The 20,187-nt window shown below is 47.2% G+C and overlaps 1 long non-coding RNA gene across 1 annotated transcript; it reads left to right on the top strand.

Annotated features, from left to right (window-relative positions):
* Window positions 1-927: 927 nt before the first annotated feature.
* Window positions 928-9,876, top strand: LOC148000344 (uncharacterized). The gene is made up of 3 exons (XR_015640156.1): window positions 928-1,102; window positions 6,698-7,128; window positions 7,620-9,876. It is a non-coding gene; the product is annotated as an uncharacterized LOC148000344 (long non-coding RNA).
* Window positions 9,877-20,187: the final 10,311 nt, after the last annotated feature.

Here is a 20,187-nt window from a genome sequence, read left to right as displayed (position 1 = left end):
CACCTCAGAATCTGTGGCCACCGCAAACAGAAAGAAACATCTGGTCTGCATGCTGCCGAGGTTGAGATGGTGACCTCCAGCTGAGCCTCTGGGTTCAGTGGCTCTTTTTCTTCATTCTTCTTGCTTGTCTGTCAACTGAGGATCCCTCTTTTCCAGGCTTGTTGAATTCTCTGCCTTAAAGTCTTGCAGGCAAGTGTTGAAGTCGTGTTCTTTCCACTGTGGACAGAACCGAAGATCCCAGCATCCTTTGTGGGACTCTGTAACACAAGGTTTGTACATCCTTTGAGGAAGGGTGCAGACATATACATATACTTGGGTCAGTTACATGTCACCTGGGGAAATGAGTAGCAGCCAGTGTCATATAACACTGTAAGTACTTCTGTGTAGATAGCAGGGCACTAGGGCAGCTGCTGCAGCAGCGACCGGTTGGAAGAAGATCCATGTCGTCCCCAGTGTGGGAAGCAAGGTGACATCCTGCATGGCCACACAGATTGGTGTCCTGACGACTACTGGGCTACGATCCCAGCTGTGGCCTGGCTGCCTTGCTGCTTCCCATCTGCTGATCTCCCCACCAGATCTGTGATCTTTCTCACCTGCTGTGAAATAAATCCCCACCTGCTTCAAACTGACCAAGCCCGAACCTAGAAGCTTGGCTGACACTCTGAATGACTCTCAGCAGATTTGTGTTCCCAGAAGAGAGGTTGAGGCACGTTCCTGCTCCCCACGGGATCCAGGAGACTGGAGTTGGCCCTTTGGCTTTCGTTATGGGAGGTAGAAGACTAGAATTCCCCTCCACCAAGACCACACACAGTGGGGAAGAGGCAAATTCCAGAAGGAACACAGGCTACTGTTAAATGAGGAGTGTGGGAGCGCAGTTAGCAAAACAGGACACATGTGCACTAACCAATCTCTCTTCATTCATCCAAGTAAATAGAGTGTGCACTCTATGCTGAGGAAAGGGGTCTCTCCCTTCTTTCATGTACACCACACTCACACTGCAAGCCGGATGCATGCAGATACTGCAAAACCTTTGGGATACAGCACTGGCTGCCCTCCAGACACCCAGCTAAGTAAAGGGACCAAGGACTGTTCCAGAGAAAAGGTGAGTTGGGCCTTGGAGGAGGACTGCAGGGCGGGGCAAAGAGAAAAGTGGGCAGAGCCACAAAAGCTTAGAATGGCCTCAGCATCATACAGGGCCACATACACAGGCTCAGACTAGAAGTAGGGGTACAGTGGGATTGTGTCTGTGGAAAGATGAAAGTTTGGGGAGAGCCTGAGGGTCGGGCTGGGGTTTGGAAGTACGATATTGAGTGTCACATAAAACGGGTCAGCAGACGTGTTCTTTCGGGAGACACTTGTTGGTAGGCCAGTCTCTGAGAAAGTCCTATGGATGGTGAACAGCATGGCAGCGGCTGGAGTGAAGGTACAAAGGAAGAGGGAGGAAGCTGGGGCTGCAGACTGGGTGTCTTGCCGATGGCCTCGTGGAACCCCAACTAAGGATCTGCTGGAAGAAGCACTTAGGGCCAATACTGAGGTCTTTGGTGTTGAGGAGCTGGGTCCCCCAGCAGTCAAGCCCTGCTGCCACTCCCAGCTCTGCCTGGCTTGCTAGCTGGCTGGTTTGTCTTTTGTTTTTTTTGCTTTCAGCTGTGGTGACTTCCAACGGTGCTCTAGAATCTCCTGGACTTCCCCAGAAGAATCTGCCTTACATGTAAACGTTCTGCTTCAGATGTTTGCCATGCAAGAGATCCTGCCATTAAAGTCCATGCCAAAAACAAACAAACAAACAAACACACACACACCACAAAAACCAAACCTCAATGAGTGCGCTTTCTGAGTTCCCATGGGGCTCTTACTACCCTGGGTGACTAAATGGCCTGGTTTGCCACACACGAGTTCTATTTTATCAGTTCCATGTTAAGATGACCACACCCAGATAAGCTAGAAGGTCGGTACCCTCAATTTTTAACATTTTGCTCTTAAGACAGGCTACCGTCTGGAGAGGTCATGGGGGTGGGCTGAACATTGGGCAGGGCTGGTGGTCTCTGTTGTGGTCGGCTTGGGCCTCCTGAAGGAGATAGGCCAGAGACCCACTAAGGCAACTGAGAAAGGGTCATGAGGAGTCAGAGTCTGTGGAGCATAAGAGATTAGTTCATGTTGTCTGGATTGCTGGGACTGCCTCCCTGGGACTAGAACCACTGGTCTGTGTCAGGGTCATTCTGGATTATAGTCTGGAGAATCCTAACACTGTCTGCCTAACCCCACAGCAGCTCATCCTTACTGACAGGCACAAGGCCAGAGGTGTTCAAGGATAAGACAGGGGCTCCACAGAGCTTGTGGGGTCCAGGCTTCTTCACCCTGTGCCCCTTCATCCCTCCTCTCATGTGGAACTCTGGCTCTAGGTGCAGCTTCCCTCCTGGAGGTCAAGAATGACACAAGAAAGGAGCAGCGTCAAGGAGGAGGAGGTGTAAGGCAACGTGTACAGCCATTCTCATAGACGCTAGCTGCTTCCACTGGTCAGGGATGCTACAGTGCTTTCTCTTGAAAAGAGGCTGGGAAATGGTGTGTTTCAGCTGGCTGGAACCAAATCGAGAGAGAGAGAGAGAGAGAGAGAGAGAGAGAGAGAGAGAGAGGTGAAGAAGGGCTCTTGTTTGGATAATTAGAGGAGTCCTCAGGAGGTTCTTAGAGGCTTCTAAATACACTGGCCATCCAATCTCCCTATCACTCAAGCTTATGTCTCATAGTCCCCTGGGTCCCAAGCGCCATAGACGCCAGACTTGGCATGATCCACACTGCTGGGGTGCCACCAATAGGATGCCGGAAACCCCATTTTTCTTTTCTCTTCCCAACAAAGCCAGATGGCAGGCAGTGTGACTCCATCTCCGCCAAAGTCCAGGGGATGTTGTCCCCTCCCTGCCTGGAAGGCTGTACCCCTCCTCCTGATGCACTTCCTGTGGCCCACAGCCCAGCCTCTCTGCAAGTGAGATCCTCCCTTCCCCCTCCTGCGCGAGCCTAGAGCGAGTCAGCCCATCTGGTTCTATTTCACTTCGTGTTACTCATCAGGATGTGTTTGCCAGGAGTTATTTGATGTTCAGGAAGAATTCTGAAGCTTTTGAAAAGAGGTAAATAAAATCCTTTATCCCCCAAAGAGTCATGAAATTGTGTTTTGCTCAGGAGGTGGCAGGCAGCCATGTGAGGTCTGGAGGCCCCTGCCTAGCCAGGCACAGGGGCTGGAGTTTCACGATCTGTTCTTCTGTCAGTCAGTCCGAATCTCCACTCCTCCAAGTCCTTCCTGATGCTCTCTTGGGATGCCCGAATTTGGGAACAGATGAGGGCTGCCTGTGGGGACAGCCCAGCCTGTCTCCTGCTCTTCAGCCAAGAAAGCTTTTAGGGAGCACTCCTTCTGGTCCTCAGCCCTGTCATTCCACAGCCATGCATACGAGCTCCAGGGGGAGGAACCAGAGTTCTCTGCCACAGAACAACCTGGGTTGGGGGAGCTCACCCCATCTGCTAGGGTCTGGAGATCACAAAGCAAGGAAGCTGACACCTCCTCCAAGCTCCTGTGAATTGCAACAGACATCATGGATGTTAAGATACCCAGAAGGAGAGGCTTTGCCTGCAGGACTGTCTTACAGAGAAGGTTCCACCCTTCTAGCATCAACCTCTACCTCGAGTCCACACAGCCTTCCTATTATTGCCCAGAGATGGTTCAGTGCAATGTCAAAGTTTTCCTGGCAAGAACTAGATCCTCAGGTCTCGTTAATGCAAAGTGGACCCCACTCTACCTTGTGGGTGCCCATAACCAACCTGTTGAGAAGAGACCAACATTTGTGTGACTGGTTGCTCCTTGGGCAGAGTCTGAGTGTTTACTCCCCCAACCCCCCCAAACATCCCTATTCTATGCAATGCCTCCCACATAAGCATCCAGGCAGAGGAGTGTGGGCTTACCTCTGTACCCCTTGATCTGTCCATTCTATTACAGGGATGCCAGAGGGCTCCTCCACAGCCTAGAGTGGTGTCATCTCAAATCCTGCAGTATGCAAGGCTTCCCACCCACTGCATCCCCCGTGACAGCTTACAACCCTGACTATCAAACATTGATCACTTAAATTTAACATCCCGTCTTCCCTTTGATATCTTCAACTGCTCTCTGCATAAGACAACAAGCCGCTTTCTGCAGCTCCGTATGAGGGAGAGTTCAAAGACTTCCTTCCCCAGTCCCTCAGCACTGCACTCTGGGATTCTGCCAGAGAGACTGTCAGGAGGAAGGTTTAAGGCATCCTCTACTGATAGCGTCTTTAGGACTCAGACCTGTGGGGAAACCTCCATGCTTTAAGTCCTGGATTCTGGGGTGATCTGCGCATAACTGGGCAGTCAATGGCATGTTAATGTTTTTCTAGAAGCATCTGTGGGTCATCATGGGGAAAGATGTAAATTCAGAGGCAGAGGCATCAGGCTTATATCCTTGAGGAGCCGGGCCTGCATCCCTGATCTGCCCTTGACCAACTCTGGGTCCTCAGGAAAGTTCTGGATCTTTTAAATGGATACGATCATTCTTAGCTCTCAGCAAAGTGCTTGAATGGGCAGTGTGGCTACCCGGCTCACCATTCCTGGACAGGAAGCGTCAGTGGCCGAGTATGACAGGAAGCGCTGAACTCCTGAGAGCTGGGTACTTGATAGTCACAGCTGGCAGCCTGATCACCAGTCATTCTGATCCTCCCCCTCACACAATCCGCAGTGGGCTTGTACTTTATTACACCTGTGTTAATTAGCGTAGCTACCATCTATGAAACACACCCCATGGGTCAAGGCCAGAGCAAAGTGATTGACCGATGTCACTTCACATCAGCCCTGCGAGTACCTCAAAGGTAGCCTTTCTCCTGGGACCTGTTTCTGCCTGAGTGTCTTCCTGGGTAACAGAATCTACCTCATGTTAATGGCCACATGGGGCTCGAAGCCAGGTCAGTGGGGCCGAAGTTCCGGCTTTTGCCTCAGTCTTCAAGCTGTAGTGACATACTCTAAAAGGCACGTGGTGCTGTGTCTCAGTGCCTTGGGGTCTGCAGTGGAGGATGTCCTGGTACGGAGAGATGAACGTGGGACAGAGTGAAAAAGACCTTCTGTTCAGTTTCACACACTGTGTTTTGAGTAGCCACCTACATAGTATAACACCAGTTACAACGTCATGGTCCCAGGTTCCTCATGGCCCCAGACTTAAAGAATAGATCATGATGTTCCTGATCTCTAGAGCCCTGTGGCCTAAGCCTCTGACTTGCTGGGGTTGCTAAGAAATGGACTCCCCTTGTGGGGAGTCCCCCCCCCCAGGCAATGCCACTTGTGACTGAATGATCTCTGAGTTTGGGGAGAGCGCTAGAATCTCCACTCTATTCTTGGCACATCCTAAGTGTGCACCCCAGAAACTTGGCTCACAGTCTCCACTGCCACCCACTGGGGTCACACAGACTGCATCTGCCCCTTTGTCAGAGGTTTTGGAAGAGTGTTTTTGCTTGGGGTTCCTTTCTTCAGGTCACAAAGGTCAAAGCTTCCTGTGACGTAATGACGTAAATCTCTGCAGCCTGTGACTTTGCAGGAAAGAGTGGGAAATGGAGACTGGGAAGAAAGGAAGGTGATGTCATGTACCTGTGGGGGAGCTGCTGGGGTTAAACAAAGGCATAGTCCCTGGCTGCTGGAGTGGGGCTGTCGGGGGATGGATGAATGGCAAGGGAGATAATGATCTCAGTCCTCTTCCAGACTCCCTTCCTCCTGGTTAGAACTCCTTCCCATCCCCCTATGGAGAACTCATCATGGCAAAGCCCTTGAAGGGTGGGCCCCACCTTGACCAGAAGCTCTCCCTGTGCTATGGGGAGTTGTTTATTCCCTAAATTTTAGAGTTGAGCTCTCAGTATGTAGCACATTGATGTCTAAACTGTTGCGTGCCCTTACTGAGGGAGACAGACACTTTTCTTTGAGAAGAGCTCTCAATGTTCCAGCCTTGCTGGCTAGGTGAGGCAAAGTCAGAGGAGCAACCCTCTAGCGACACTGCTCTTTGTGGGATATCTGAAATCCCGCATATAAAAACACCCCAACCCCATCTGTCATTTTTGTAGGTTTTCTTTGCTTTCTGTACAATAAGAAAGGGCAACAGATGAGGTAGACGGTGGACTGGGTTTGGGGTCTGAATCGGGACTTACATCATCTTCTCTGTGATTTGGGGCAATTTAATTACCATCTCCAAAAGTCAATCCTTTGCTTGGGAAACAAGGTCAATGACGCATGACTCACGGAGTGTCTGGAAAGACCAAATGCAAAGGCATTGGCAAACTGACAAACACTGGTATACAGAGGGTGCTCAATAAGTATTAACAGATGAGATAACAGCTTCCTGATGTGGAGGAGACAAGGTGTCTTGATACCCCCTTATGAATAATCGCAATCAGCGCTTGGGGCTGGGAGCTGGGGGTATGGATTGGGTTTTCTTGAGGGGCAGCGGGTGAGCGAGATGGAGAGGCTGACCCACTGGCGGTCGGTGCACATTAGCGTTGCTTTGGAGAGTCTGCACAGAGCATCAAGGAGTGTGGGTAACCTGCTCTCAACTCCTTGTGGAGTGTAGTCCTCAGAGAGCCAACAGCAGGTTCAGCTCTGAGCCTGACCCTGGGAGACATAACAAACTAACCCATTATCCCCCATTATCTTTTCCGAGCAGCTTCATTTGTCAAACCACGCTGCTGTTGGGAGAGGCGTGATGGAGGACCCCAGCATGCATTTGTGCTGCGGTGCCTGAGCCCGGATCTGCGCTGGAGTGAGAAAAAGGCTAGCGATGCCTACAGACTGTGGCTCGCTCCATAATGGAGGCTTTGCACATCTCTTTGAATGCTAACTGCCTGGGAATTAGATAGCTGTTGTTGTTGTTGTTGTTGTTGCTGCTGCTGCTGCTGCTGCTGCTGCTGCTGCTGCTGTTTTTCCAGTCAGCCACAAAAGGAGTGACAAAGAAAAGGAAAGACCTGGCCTGAGGTCACATCCTGTGAGATGAGGACTGAAACCTGAATGTGGCTCCAGAACTGTGTAACCTCCATGTGGCGTTGTCCCCATAGCAAAGCCCACTACTGCCATTTTTTTACCCAACCCCCACCCCAGGTACCAATCTTACTAATCAATATTTCATTATCTTCATGCTCGAGGAAACTGAATTCAGCTTGCTTAAGGGACTGGCTCAAAGTCACACATACGATGTCATGTGAAGTAGTGTTTGAGGCCATGTTTACTCCTCTTCAGAGTCCCCAGTGCTGAGCATTCTATTAGGATCAGCCTCAGATTCATTCATTTCTCAAACTTTTTCTCAGCAGCTGCTACAGAAAAAGGTGTGTGTGTGTGTGTGTGTGTGTGTGTGTGTGTGTGTGTGTGTAAGATACCTAGAGATACCTAGCATTACAAAGGTGGTCGTATCATGGTCCCTGACCTCAGAAATCTTACCTAGCCCACCATATATCAAGAGACTCTTTAGCAATGCTCACTCTGACCCTCTCCTCTGAGTTCATGTGGATCCAGCTTTTAAAAAGGCAGGATGGGCAGGGGAAGGGGGGCGCATTTCCATTGAGGAAGATTAATCAGGACTCCTTTTGCCTCAGTCTTTAGGAGTTCTTCCTGTTTGCTCCCTGCAGTGTGTCACCTCCATGGCCATCTCTGGTCTTTCCATGGAATTGGATAATAAAATAGGCTAGACAGTGCAACAGCAATTGACCTGCAAACTTTCACGTACTTCACCTCTGAGCACACCCCATTGGCTGAACCAAGCCGTCTTTGAAATGACTAAATTCAAAGTGGGTTGAAATATTCACATTCTACAAGCTTCAAGGAAGAGAAGAACCGGACTATTCATTAATCACCAGGATACTTAACTCCCCAAACCAAAACCAATCAACCAACCAACCCCGGAAAAACTGCTGAAGTTTGGACATGGAGCTATTCCTCCAAATCTCAAGTGCAAAGTGGCCCATGATACAACGTTCAGAGGTGGGAAAGGGCAGGACAGGTTTCCAAGGGCTCTGGACTCATTCGAGGACAGCTCTGTTGATGGATGACTGAACACTCTCTTTCTTAAAGGGGATAGAAACAGGGAGATGAATCTTGAATGGAAAAATGGGTCAAGAGAGTCATGCCTTTGAAAGGCAGAGCTGCCCTGGCTTCTTCTCTCAAACTTGAGCTGCCTCCAGTCCTCTGTGAGGGATGCCACTCTGTTACCACACGCTCCCAGTCCTGATGTTCTGTCTAACTACACATGGACCCAGAAGCACTGGGACCAACTGGTGATGGGCAAAGACCAATGAAACCTCCTTCTCTCAAAGGTCACCAAATTCTTACCTCTACCCTTACTCACAAGGGGGCACTGGTAAGTTTTAGGGGAGTCTTAAAGATGATTAAGCATTTGTGTCTGTGGGTACAACCTGGAATCCTGACTCCTTGGGAGGTAAAAATAGGGGAACCCAAGTTTAAGTCCAACCTAGTAGCTTAGGAAGACTCTGTCTTTAAACACTGAACCAAAGAAAACATGGCTGGGGTTATGACTCATTCATTGGTAAGAGTGCTTGTCTACAATGGGTAAAGATCTGGATTCAATTACCAGTGTGCATATGCACCAATGTGTGTACGTGGGTGCACGCACACACACACACACACACACACACACAAACACACACTCATACACTTAAACACACATTCATAATACAACAGACAGACAGAGACAAACAGGGACAGAGACAGAAACACACAGAGACAGAAAAAACAAGATATATTAACCCCTAGGTAGAATTTTTCTATTTGATTCATAACATCTAAGACACATTTATTGAGAGTCTGTTCTAGGCACAGCCATAAGACATGGGAACAGATTAGACAAAAGTCCCCACCCTTATGAAGCTGCTATTTTTTTTCTTTCTTTCTTTCTTTTTTTTTTTTTTCCGGAGCTGGAGACCGAACCCAGGGCCTTGCGCTTGCTACCACTCTACCACTGAGCTAAATCTCCAACCCCTGAAGCTGCTTATTTTTTAAAAGATCTATTTATTATATACACAATGTTTGTTCTGCATATATATCTGCATGTCAGAAGAGGGCACCAGATCTCATTGCAGATGGTTGTGAGCAACCACATGGTTGCTGGGAATTGAACTCAGGACCTCTGGAAGAGCAATCAGTGCTCTCAACCTCTGAGCCATCTCTCCAACCCCGGAGTTGCTATTTTAAGGGGGAGCAGTTATTGAATGCTAGACTGTGAAAGTAAGAAAATCTCATGTTGGCATGTGAATGTGAAGAAGAATGGACAGAGAATTGAAAGTTTGCATCTTTGCTCATGGGTTTGGTGTTGTGGAAGCTCCAGCCATTCCTGTGGGCTCAGACTGAACCAGTCACTGCGTGCAGAACATCTGCGATCTACCTGCTCACTCAGAAGGTGGAGGGGGTGGGAGGCACTTTCTGTATTGCTAAAAGAGGCTTGCCACAACTCATCTCTTTCCCCACATCATCACTGGATTGCTTGCTCTCTCACTTCCTCATCTGCACAGGGTTCTCTCTGTAGGAAAACTTGGCTTCCATGTGTCAAGATGGCAAATTGCTGGTACACTTCCTGGTATGTATGTAACTTACAAATAACAGCAGACAACCTTCAAGACATATTCATGACAGGTGACTTTATGTCTACATGTTGGGTTTATTTGTCAGGACAGATCACACGTGAGCCTTGTCCACAGACTAAGTGCTGCGCAGGCCACAGTGTCAGAGCAGAAGGGGACCAAGGACAGACTGGATGTGTTTGTCACAACTTCTGTTCTCCAACTCACCACAGAACTACCTACATGTTTTGGGAACCACTAAATTAAATATTCATTCATTTCTTGAGTGTGTAATATTCCTTTCCATGTCTCAAAGAGTTCACAGACTCTATGGGGCCAACATGGAGACCATCTTGCTTGCTGGGTATGTAGAGATCCATTATACATCTGCTTCTCCTCTAGGTCATTGCCTCAGCCTGAAAATGAGCCAAACTCTCAGAAGCTTTGTATGGTAGAGACAAGGCTGTGTGTCCATGGAGTCACTTGGCCCCAAGTACCTGACTCATGCATGTTTCCTTCACATCTCTAGAACATTGTGGGAAAGTGGGGAGGGGAAAAGTGAGAAGAGATAGGGATGGGGTGGGGGTGGGGAGAAGTAACATGAAAACCTGTTACCTGGATATAATATGGCTGCTAGGCACTCATACCTACTGTGGTTACAGGCATGAGACTAACACAAGATCAAGTCATGCTCTTTCCACCATAGATGAGAAAGGGGTTCATGATGCCCCGCCCCTGCCTGAGGTACTAGCGGTAGTGAATGTTTGGTGGAAGAGGTGAAGTTGTTTTCTCCACCTCTCTAGTCAATGTGATATTGCCTGTGTTCCAGTAAACAGTGTCTAGCTCCAATATGCTCATGCAAGCAACCCTAATTAAATGGAATATAGCATAAAATATTGCAAACAAACAAACAAAAACCAAACCCCCAAACCAGAAAAAAAGACATGAAAACAAAGGGGTGGGGGTGACTGTTGGCAAAAGGAAGGAGTTCAGTGGGAGTGGAAGGGAACAAAATAGGAGGCTGGGGATAAAAATGACCCTAATTCATTATATACACCATATGTGGAATTGTCAGAGAAGGTGACGTAAAGTGAGATGTCCATCTGATATGACGGTCACGCTTCTTCCTATTTCCTGGCAGATGGAGGCCAGGAGGCTTCTGAGACAAGGAGAAGGGGTCTGTGACATGGTGAGTTGCAGCATACAAGTGGCCTGGGCCTTGGAGTCAGCACTTGTAGGGGAAACTTGTAGGATAGAAGCAGGACCATGGGATAGCACTACAAGGGCAGATGCTGTTTCTCTGCTGGGTCAAGTCACTGAGAGCCGAGTCTGTGCATCCCAGCATAGGTAGCCTCTCTCTGGACCAATGCCTCACTGCTGTAGGTCCTCTTTGCTATTGATTTGAAAGATACAGATCTCCCAAATGCCTTGCCCTCATTTCACCCTCTTTTTAAAGCACACAGTTTATCAAGAGACAGAGACGTAGGGACAAACAACCCTGATCAAAATCCTGTAAACATCTCTAGGCCCTTACCTGGAACTCCACCTTTTCTGTCTGCCAGGGGGCAGCAAACCAGAGGTCTGAGAAATGACTTGAGAGGGTATCACCAGCAAGGTAGGACTCCACTATGAAGGCTCTGGATTGTGTCCTGATGGTAGAGAGTTTCCACGAACAATTCTAAGCGGAAGAGAAACAAGCGTAGGTCCATGCTCATTAAGGAAAGAAGTCAACTGTCACAAACCCCACAGGGTCCTTTTATAGAGGTTGATATGAGCATAGTCACTCAGCCAGCCATTAGAAACAATATGGCGGCCTTTCCACAGGTATATGGGCTCATTTTTAAGATAAACTCCTGAGGTTAAAGTGATCAAGGTGAAGTGCAGAGCTCTCAGAACTGTTGTTAGTCTGACAAATGAGTGCAAATGGGCACAGAAGAGATCTGTCCGTTTATCCATCCATACATCCATCCAACCATCCACCCATCCCTGCATTCTTACATATATTTTAAACAAGTCCCATATACTACACAAAAATCATTAACAACCTTGCCTCTATGGAGGGGAATCTAACTGGGTGGTTGTTTTAGTGTCATTCTGTTGGTGGAATAAAATATCCTGGCAACAAGCAAACAAGGGTAGGCAGGGCTCGTTCAGCTCACAGTTCCAGGATCCATGGCTGCAGGAATGTCAGAGAGGCAGGAGTTAGAGGCAGCTGGTCATATCACCTCTACAGTCACAGGCAGGGAGAGATGAACACAGCCATGCTGTGGCTCACCACGATGCTCAGTGGCTTTTCTCCTTCCCCTCTGTCAACAGGGCAGTCCCCTACAGACACGCCCACAGGCTAATCTGATGGAGACAATTCTTCATTAAGACTCTGTTTCGGGATGGCTCTCGGTTGTGGCAGGTTGACATTTAACACTCCCCAGAAGAAAAGACTGAGTGTCTGCACACATTTGTACTAGCTGAACTTTCAAGTGGACTTTTCATGTCCCGATGGGTTCAATGTGTGTTCTGCTTAAAGAACAAATGGAAGAACTCTTCTTCCCCATCTCTATTCTCATGACGAAAAGAGTTACCATCCAAAATAGCTTTATTCTTGGGGCTGAGAGTACTTCAGCTCTGCCATGTCTAGTGGATCATCATATCCAGCCTGTCTCCACCAGAAAGCTCTCTTCTCTTAGCCCAGCATAGAGAGGTCAGTGGGGACAGCCCTGCCATCTAGGGATGGACAGGATCATGTTTGAGTATCTAGTGTGTGACAATGGTGGAATGGATTGGTTATCCAACAACTGATATGGAGGAAAGTCACTCTAACAGTCATACACTGAAAAAAATCCTGGGGAACAAAAAGTTTGTGTATAAAAATAAATTCACAAAGACACTTGAAAAAGATGTAAGTCAGACTTGACCCAGTGTGGAGGACCATTTGAAGGCAGCTGTAGATAAAAGGTATTACGGCGACAACTCAGACAGGTGAGACTGTATGATGTCATTACTACAATATGTCACAGGGATCATAAAAAGGCCAAAAGGTAAGAGGAAAGTAGAAAACACTTACAAAAAGTGGTGTGCTAATATGCTTGATTTATACAGAAAGCCCCTAGCAGTGAGAGAAAGACAAACATGCTAGTAGGTAGGCAAGTGAGGAGTGACACACATAGCAGGAAAAAAAACAACTCACGTGTGTGTGTGTGTGTGTGTGTGTGTGTGTGTGTGTGTGTACAGAGCAAAACCTTTTGGAGCTAATGCTCCTCTTCCCCAAGGGTCCAGAGATCCACCTCCACCCCTGTGACCAGGTTGGTAGCAAGCACTTTTACTGGAGGAACCATCTTACTAGCCCAGAGAAAAGTATCTTGGTTTATAATACATTGCCACTGTATGTGCAGACAATAACCTTTGGTTTACTTAAACAAACATCTCCACGGAGACGATGACATGGCTTACTGAAAGTCCAACATTTTAACGGTAGGTGCCTCTGGGTGACTCTCATTTCTACTCTGTGTTATAAAACCACTCTGTCATAAAAAGTGGCTCAAGAAGTTGGAGTTACTGGAAAACCATGAAAACATATACCTGTAACCTATATCCTCAAATTGTAAGTGTTTATGACAGAGAACCAACTAGAGATCAGGGAATGGATGAGGGCTTCAAGACATTCTTTACAACACTCCAAACAAGGACAAAACTAGAAACTACTTGAGAGTCCCAAACTAGAGAATATTTAAATTAATGATGGACCAGACAATAATGCCATGTTATGATTTTAAAAGGTGAGGTGGGGAGTATATGGTATGGTTTTCCTTAAGACTGGAAATATATTATTAAGGATGAAAAGGAAGGTAGGGCCATGCTCCAAAGCCACAGGTATAAAACAACCCTTGTTTCAAAAGGACAGAATTATTAGCAGACTTGTTTTCAGATGGCTTAGTTGAAGGCAAGGGCTACTGTTTCACATTCTTAAGTGGTTTTCTAAGTGTTCTGTATGGCATATATATCGCACGCTTGCTTCCTCCTCCTCCTCCTCCTCCTCCTCCTCCTCCTCCTCCTCCTCCTCCTCCTCCTCCTCCTCCTCCTCCTCCTCCTCCTCCTTCTTCTTCTTCTTCTTCTTCTTCTTCTTCTTCTTCTTCTTCTTCTTCTTCTTCAAAGAATTAATGCTCCTCTTCCCCATGGATTCCAGAGATCAAACTCACCGATTCCCCCTGCCTTGCCAGGTTGGTAACCAAGCACTTTTACTGGTGGAACCATCTTACTAGTCCAGTGAAAGTATCCTAGTTTATAATTCTTCCTTTCCTTCTTTCTCTTCTTCTTCTTCCTCCTCTTCCCCCTCCTCTTCCCCCTCCTCTTCCTCCTCCTCCTCCTCCTCCTCCTCCTCCTCCTCTTCCTCCTCCTCCTTCACACATTCACAGTTAACCTAGAAATGGCCATGGAGAAAAATACAAACATCTCAATAAAGAGGTTTGCAGTAGAGATATAAAAGTCACTAAGAAAAGAAAGATGGTCTTGTATTTAGTACGTTACTAGAAGCTATTTCAGAAGGTTGGTGCTTCGAGGGGAGGGGATGCTGGGACTACCAGGCATAAAGGCTATCCTGGGGGTACTTTTTAAGAGAACTCAAAAATCTCAATCCAGGTAACCCGAAGGCTTGATGTTTAGAAATAGCCTCTGAGGAAGCAGCCACAGAAGAACAGAACAGTACAAGGCAAGCATGCTCACCATAGCCTCACTTACATCAAAGCCTTGGAACGATGCCTGCACTCACTGGGAAGTTTTGGCCTGGCTGGCAATCACAGCGCAGATCCATAAAACGACATCTGCAGTCCCCAAACCTACAGGGACCTTATTGCTATCAGACTGGCCAAAGGCTTGCTGCAACTTTGGCATGGCCAAAGCCTGACCTTGAACTAAAGAGAGGCTTTTTAAATAGCCATCCTTGACATCAGCATGGACATTTGAGTCATCTTTTGTCTTGATAATGTCTTAGAGTCCAGGCTTCTTTTAAGGTCTCACTATCGGCGTTTCATAATACGCCACTTTAACTTAATCTCACCTTACCAAAAATCCAAATAATTACAATTCTCAAATAGCTGATCCAACATTTCCAGATAACATTTAAATAATGGAATATTATGGTGTCAATTAAATACCTCCTTTTCAGAATATTGTCGTATGTTTTTGTTAATTACACATTATTTTAGTTGTTAAAAAACAAAAGGATGACAAGCTGTGTTACCATTTTAAAAACAACCTGGAACTATATGTCTTCAAATTATTTGAAACACTGAAAAGACAAGGTAAATCTACTAAAAATTTAACCCAATTTATAGAGTTTTAGATATAAAATTTAAGCTATTTCAATTTTCTATATAGTTTCTTTCAGTTTCCAAATTCTATCTTATTTTAATTTTTGTTTTTTTGGTTTTTTTCAAGACAGGGTTTCTCTTTGTAGCTCACTCTTTGAACTTGTTTTGTAGTCCAGACTGGCCCCAGGAACTCAGAGACACTCCTGCCTCTGCTTCCCAAGTGCTGGGATTAAAGGTGTGTGTCACCATCACCTTGCTCATTTGCCAAACTCTATATGATGTTTTTTTATTATAATCTTGGCTGTCCTAGAACTCACTGTGTAGACTAGGGTGGCTTTGAACTCACAGCAATCCACCTGAGTCTGCCTTCTAAATGCTAGGATTAAAGAAGTGTACCACCTTGCCCAGTGAGCTTTTAATTTAAAAGTAAGTTCTAGTGGCTTTCCACCTCACAGAAGGTAAAGCACAAGTTGGCAGAGAGAGTAGCAAGTGGCTGTTGCCAGCATTCAGGAGAACCAGGCAGGAGGAGGGATGAAGCTTGCCCTGCATAGGAAGTCCCCGTAGTAACAAAACAAAACAGTAACAATAACACAAACTCACAGCAACAGTAGCATAACAACCAAACAACAGAGAACTTTCTTGGCCACCCCCCCCCCCCCACATCCCACAGCCAAGGTTCAAACTCTGTTCTCATTCCAGGATCCTTTTCCTTGAATGTGTGTAGTTAGGTCACTTTTAGTTTTGTTTTGTCTTTTTAAGTAAGACCTAATGTAATCTTAATAAATGTTGCTGTCATTTGGATGGTAACCACTCCTAAGGTACTCTTGGTCCTTAGAGTGCTGTCAGGAGGTGGTAGAACCTTTAAGAAGTGGGGATTCATGAATGAACTGTTTTCCTATCACCTCAGGAGCATCCCTGAAAAGGAGAGTGGGATCCCAGAATGCCCTCACTCCCTTTTGCATTGCTCCCTGCGGGCCACACGGTGACCAATGTTGCTTCATCACATGCTCTGACTTGACTTGTTGCCTTGCCATAGGCTCATAACCATAGAGCCAGCACCTTGCTGAGATCTTCAAACTGATAAGTTAACCTTTTCCTGTTTCGGAGTTGATTGCATGAGGTATTTGTTACGGTGATGGAAAGTAGACCAACTCAAAGGCTGAGTGCAGCTTGTTATAAACAGGTGCATATCGAAGGGAGTGTTTAGGGGCCTTTCAGCGGGACTTCTCTGGGCCTTGGTAGTCACAGACACGGCAATTCTGAGAGAGAGAGAGAGAGAGAGAGAGAGAGAGAGAGAGAGAGAGAGAGAGAGAGAGAGAGAGAGCGCTCTGATCCTGTCTTGAGCATTTGGGTATACGCCTCTTCTGTTTCCTTTTATTTGCATTTTCATTCAGGTTCTCTCACGGAAAGCCTTCAAGGGCATCTTGAGATGTGTTTTACATAAAATGATTTGGAATTCTAGCTCCGTAGTAGAAAATTTCATTCTTAAAACTGAAGTGAGTGCAGTGCCCAAGAACCATCTCCGGGGCCGTGGGAACACTGACCTTCACAGGTCTGAGTGCTCCTTACAGGCATGTGGAAGGTCACGTTGCTGGAAAGGTGTGCTTGCACCCATTCAGGATGCCACTGTGACTCATGCTGATCAACACGAACACACTTGAGAGACACTGCTGGAAAGTCCTTGGAGGCAGAAGACTAAAACCTACAGATACCATTCTCCAAAACCCAGAATTTTCCCCTCCATGACACTTTGAAGATGAAGAGGTAGTGGCAAAAACCAGTCTAAGGACATGTGGCAAAGGTGGGAGAAGGCTTACTGGTGACGATTTCTCCAGTAGCTTTTGCTAGCCTGATCCTTTTCCCTGTGTGTCAGTAACTTCATAAATGAGTGAGTTGATGTGGGTAGGGGAGCAATATTCTTGCATCTTCTATGCCCATTCTAATCAACGGAAAAGAGCTTCTTCAGACTGTATCCCTGTTGTGATAGATTACTAATGTCTGCCTTGGGCAAAGGCAGGAAGTATGACAATATTGCTGCCCTTTTTTCCCTCAAACTTGAGGGACACCTATATAGTCCTGAAGACTGAGCTGCTTGGGCAAGGACACAGGAGTCAGTCCCCAAATTCAGTTTATGTTTTACATTCTGATAATCTTTATTTAGCTTTTACTCTCTTTGAACTACTGAGCTTCTAAACTCTTGGCTTTGGTCCCTGTAATAGCCAAGCAATGGTTTTCTATAGCTTTTTATACTCTCTCTCTCTTTCAGTCTCTTGCCAGGGATGAAACTGTTTTTACTAAAAGGGGAAAAAAGGGAAAAAATACATATGAAAAAAATCACACATCCTCACCATGTGTAAAAATCGTGTTTGGCACTGAGAATATTTTTTACTGAGGCCAAATGGATCTTTTTTTTTTTTCATTTGCAAAAGGAGTAGAAAAAGAAAGTCATACATCTCCAAAAGCTGGTGTTGAATTATTGGCCCTTGTAGGTGGCTGTCACTAAGGGCCTCTGGTCGTGAAAACTTTCGAGACTAGGGGAACGAGAGCCCTGGGGATTCTGATGTTAGCCGCATCTCTTCACCGGTTAAAGACTGCAACACACAGCACAGCATGGCTGACCTACTACCATGAGTTTTAGAGGGAGCTGCATGTGGATGACAGCTAGATTGGAGACTTGTGACAGCTCCATCAGGCACTAACTGTGTGACCTTGGGAAGAATACTTAATGTCTGAGTCTTTGTTGGATCATAGTAATAAAACATACAGTAGTCACTGCATCCTGGGATTCGGCCAGTTGCCAGAGGCAAGGCTATCTAGAGAATAAGACAGGAAGCTGTGAGTTTAGTATAGATGGACATTTGGGAAGACTGGATACCCCTTATTCATTCCAGACTCTCACCTGAGATGCTGCAACAGAACGCTTAAGCCTGGATAATTTACCAATGGCAAATATGTTGGTGATTAAATCTCAATACATCGATTGCGGGGTCAGACTCAGATCACTGGAGAGCCAGACATAGTGTGTGACACAGCAAGGCATGGGCTCCTTATAACCATAGGTTGCTCAGAGAGGCAAGGGGACAAGTAACCACTGAGGGAGACTTGTATCCCAAAGTGCAGCACAAAAGCATGCAAAGTCCCTGTGGCAGAAATGGTGCTGGCAGAGAGAATTGGGTTTACTTGTCTTAGGGAGAGTGCAGTTAGCGGTGGAATTAGATCTCTGAGGTGGCTTTTGCAGACAGGAAATTCATCTCTCAGGGCAGTTAGATGTGTCTGGTGCCATGGTGGTAAGTGTTGGAACTTCCTCCTATTGTCCTTTGCCCTTGGGTATCACAAACGCCTCAGCCAGTGTTCCCTGCCTGATATCAATATTGAACTTGGTGGTTGAACTTGGGTGTTGCCGGAGGCATTCCTGAGTGGAGTGGGAGAGGAGTCCATGAGGCTATATGACAGAGTAAGTATGTCTGCAAAGACATGGAGGCTCCTAGCTACAGGACTCTCGCCCGAGCCGAGGACAGAGAGGCAGAGAAAGTAGAATGGGAGGAGCTTGAGCAGGGTTATCACAATGCAACTGAGGGGTTTGGGGCTCCTCATGAAGCTATTTCATAGCCATCTTGGAAGGATGCAACTCCCCTTTCGCTCTATGATAATGAGAATGGATTCTCATCAGAAGCAGTCGTGTAAGCTCAATAACCCAGACTGGTTTAGTAAGCATTGGCTCCTGCTCCATGGACAGGAGAAACCAGTGCCAGCTGGGCTGTGGAAGGTGATGGAAGGCTACACGGACAAGACTCCCTGCCTCCTGTTCTGGGGTGCCAGTGGCAGAAGAGGATTTGCCATTAGAACCAGAAGAAATGTCAGGTCTGTGGGCCCTGATAGGAGTCTGTTGTCATGGCTAAAACCCTTTAGGCACAGGGAACCCCGTGGTTCAAGGGACATTTCCTGTCCATCCCAGAGGCTTCCATTTCTTCATAAGAGCAGCAACAATCGAAAGAAGGAGAGAGAATCCAGGACACTCCTTCATCCAGGACAGCTCAAAGATGTCGAGCTAGGCTTGGGGTGGGCTGACCTCACAAGAGGCGAACGCTCCCCTCCACACCTGGTCACCCACAACACAGTCATAGTGTGTCCTCCTGTGCTGAATGGGAGCCAAAGGCCTTTAGAAGGCAGACAGGGTGCTTGGCTACCCTTCTACGCTGGCATGTTGGAGTCTCAGATGCATATTTACCCTGTGCTGCTTGCCCTTTGGGATGGGGTGGGTCCCTCAAGAGTCATGTCAGTCAGAAACCAGGAGTCAACTGCATAGTATCCACATAGCTGGGCGGGTTCTGAGTTGCAGCCTCCTGAGAGGTTGGTGGACAATAAGTACATGGATACCTCATCACCTGGGAGGATGAGCATGTGCTGTCTAGCCCTCTCTAAGCATCCCATCGTGTGTCTACCTGGCTTTCTGGCCCAGAGCTGCTTGTTTCCTGACCTGAGGCCTCAAGGGAGCTGTGTTTTGTGCCTGGGAGGGCAGTGGTGATGAGTTATCCAGGAGATCCCAGCTATGTGGACACAAGGAGGTTCTAACTGTTGAGATGGCTTGTTTTTCTCATCCACGAGGAAGCTGTGCCAGCACCCACTAACAGAGTACTGGGAGGACATACACTAGGGCTGACACTGCCTGCCATTCACTCTGGTTCAGAGGTCATTGCCGTTTGTCACAATTTCTATGGTGGCTCTGAAGGTGGTGACTATGCCTGCATACAATGGGACATACAGCATTCTACCATGCTGTTCAGCCTCAGGGCCAGCTTTGCTGCTCAGCCTTAGTGCCAGCTTTGGAGCTCACACTCAGATCTTCAGGGCCTGGGCTCTGCCCACAGGTCTCATGCCTTCCCATAACCTGAAAGGGCTCCTGAGCTGTAAGGCTATCATCATCATTGGGTAGTTCTGGCAAATGCAGTGGCACCCAGGAACACTAGGGTTACTTGGGGACAATTCTTGAAGGGTAGAGCTTAGGTAACCAGCCCTCTTCAGTACTCTGATGGCACTTTCCAAGGTTAGGGTGCAGTTATCTGTTATCTTCCTCAGACTCTGCCTGAGCTCTCCTAGGTGCCAGACTAGTGCTAAGGCTAGTACTTGGTGCTGGGTGCTGGGTGCTGGGTGCTGAGTGCTGGGTACTTAGAGTAGATGCTCTGTGCCCATAGACCCAGACCTAGGGACAACTGAGAAAGGCAGACAAAAGGGGATGAAACAAAACAGGGTTTTAGATTTCCCATGGACAGAAAGAAGGGAGGTAATCT

Source organism: Rattus norvegicus, chromosome 16 (assembly GCF_021556685.1).
Source record: "Rattus norvegicus strain SHRSP/BbbUtx chromosome 16, alternate assembly SHRSP_T2T, whole genome shotgun sequence".
In the NCBI taxonomy this organism is placed as follows: domain Eukaryota; kingdom Metazoa; phylum Chordata; class Mammalia; order Rodentia; family Muridae; genus Rattus; species Rattus norvegicus.
This window is presented reverse-complemented; position numbering and strand designations above follow the sequence as displayed.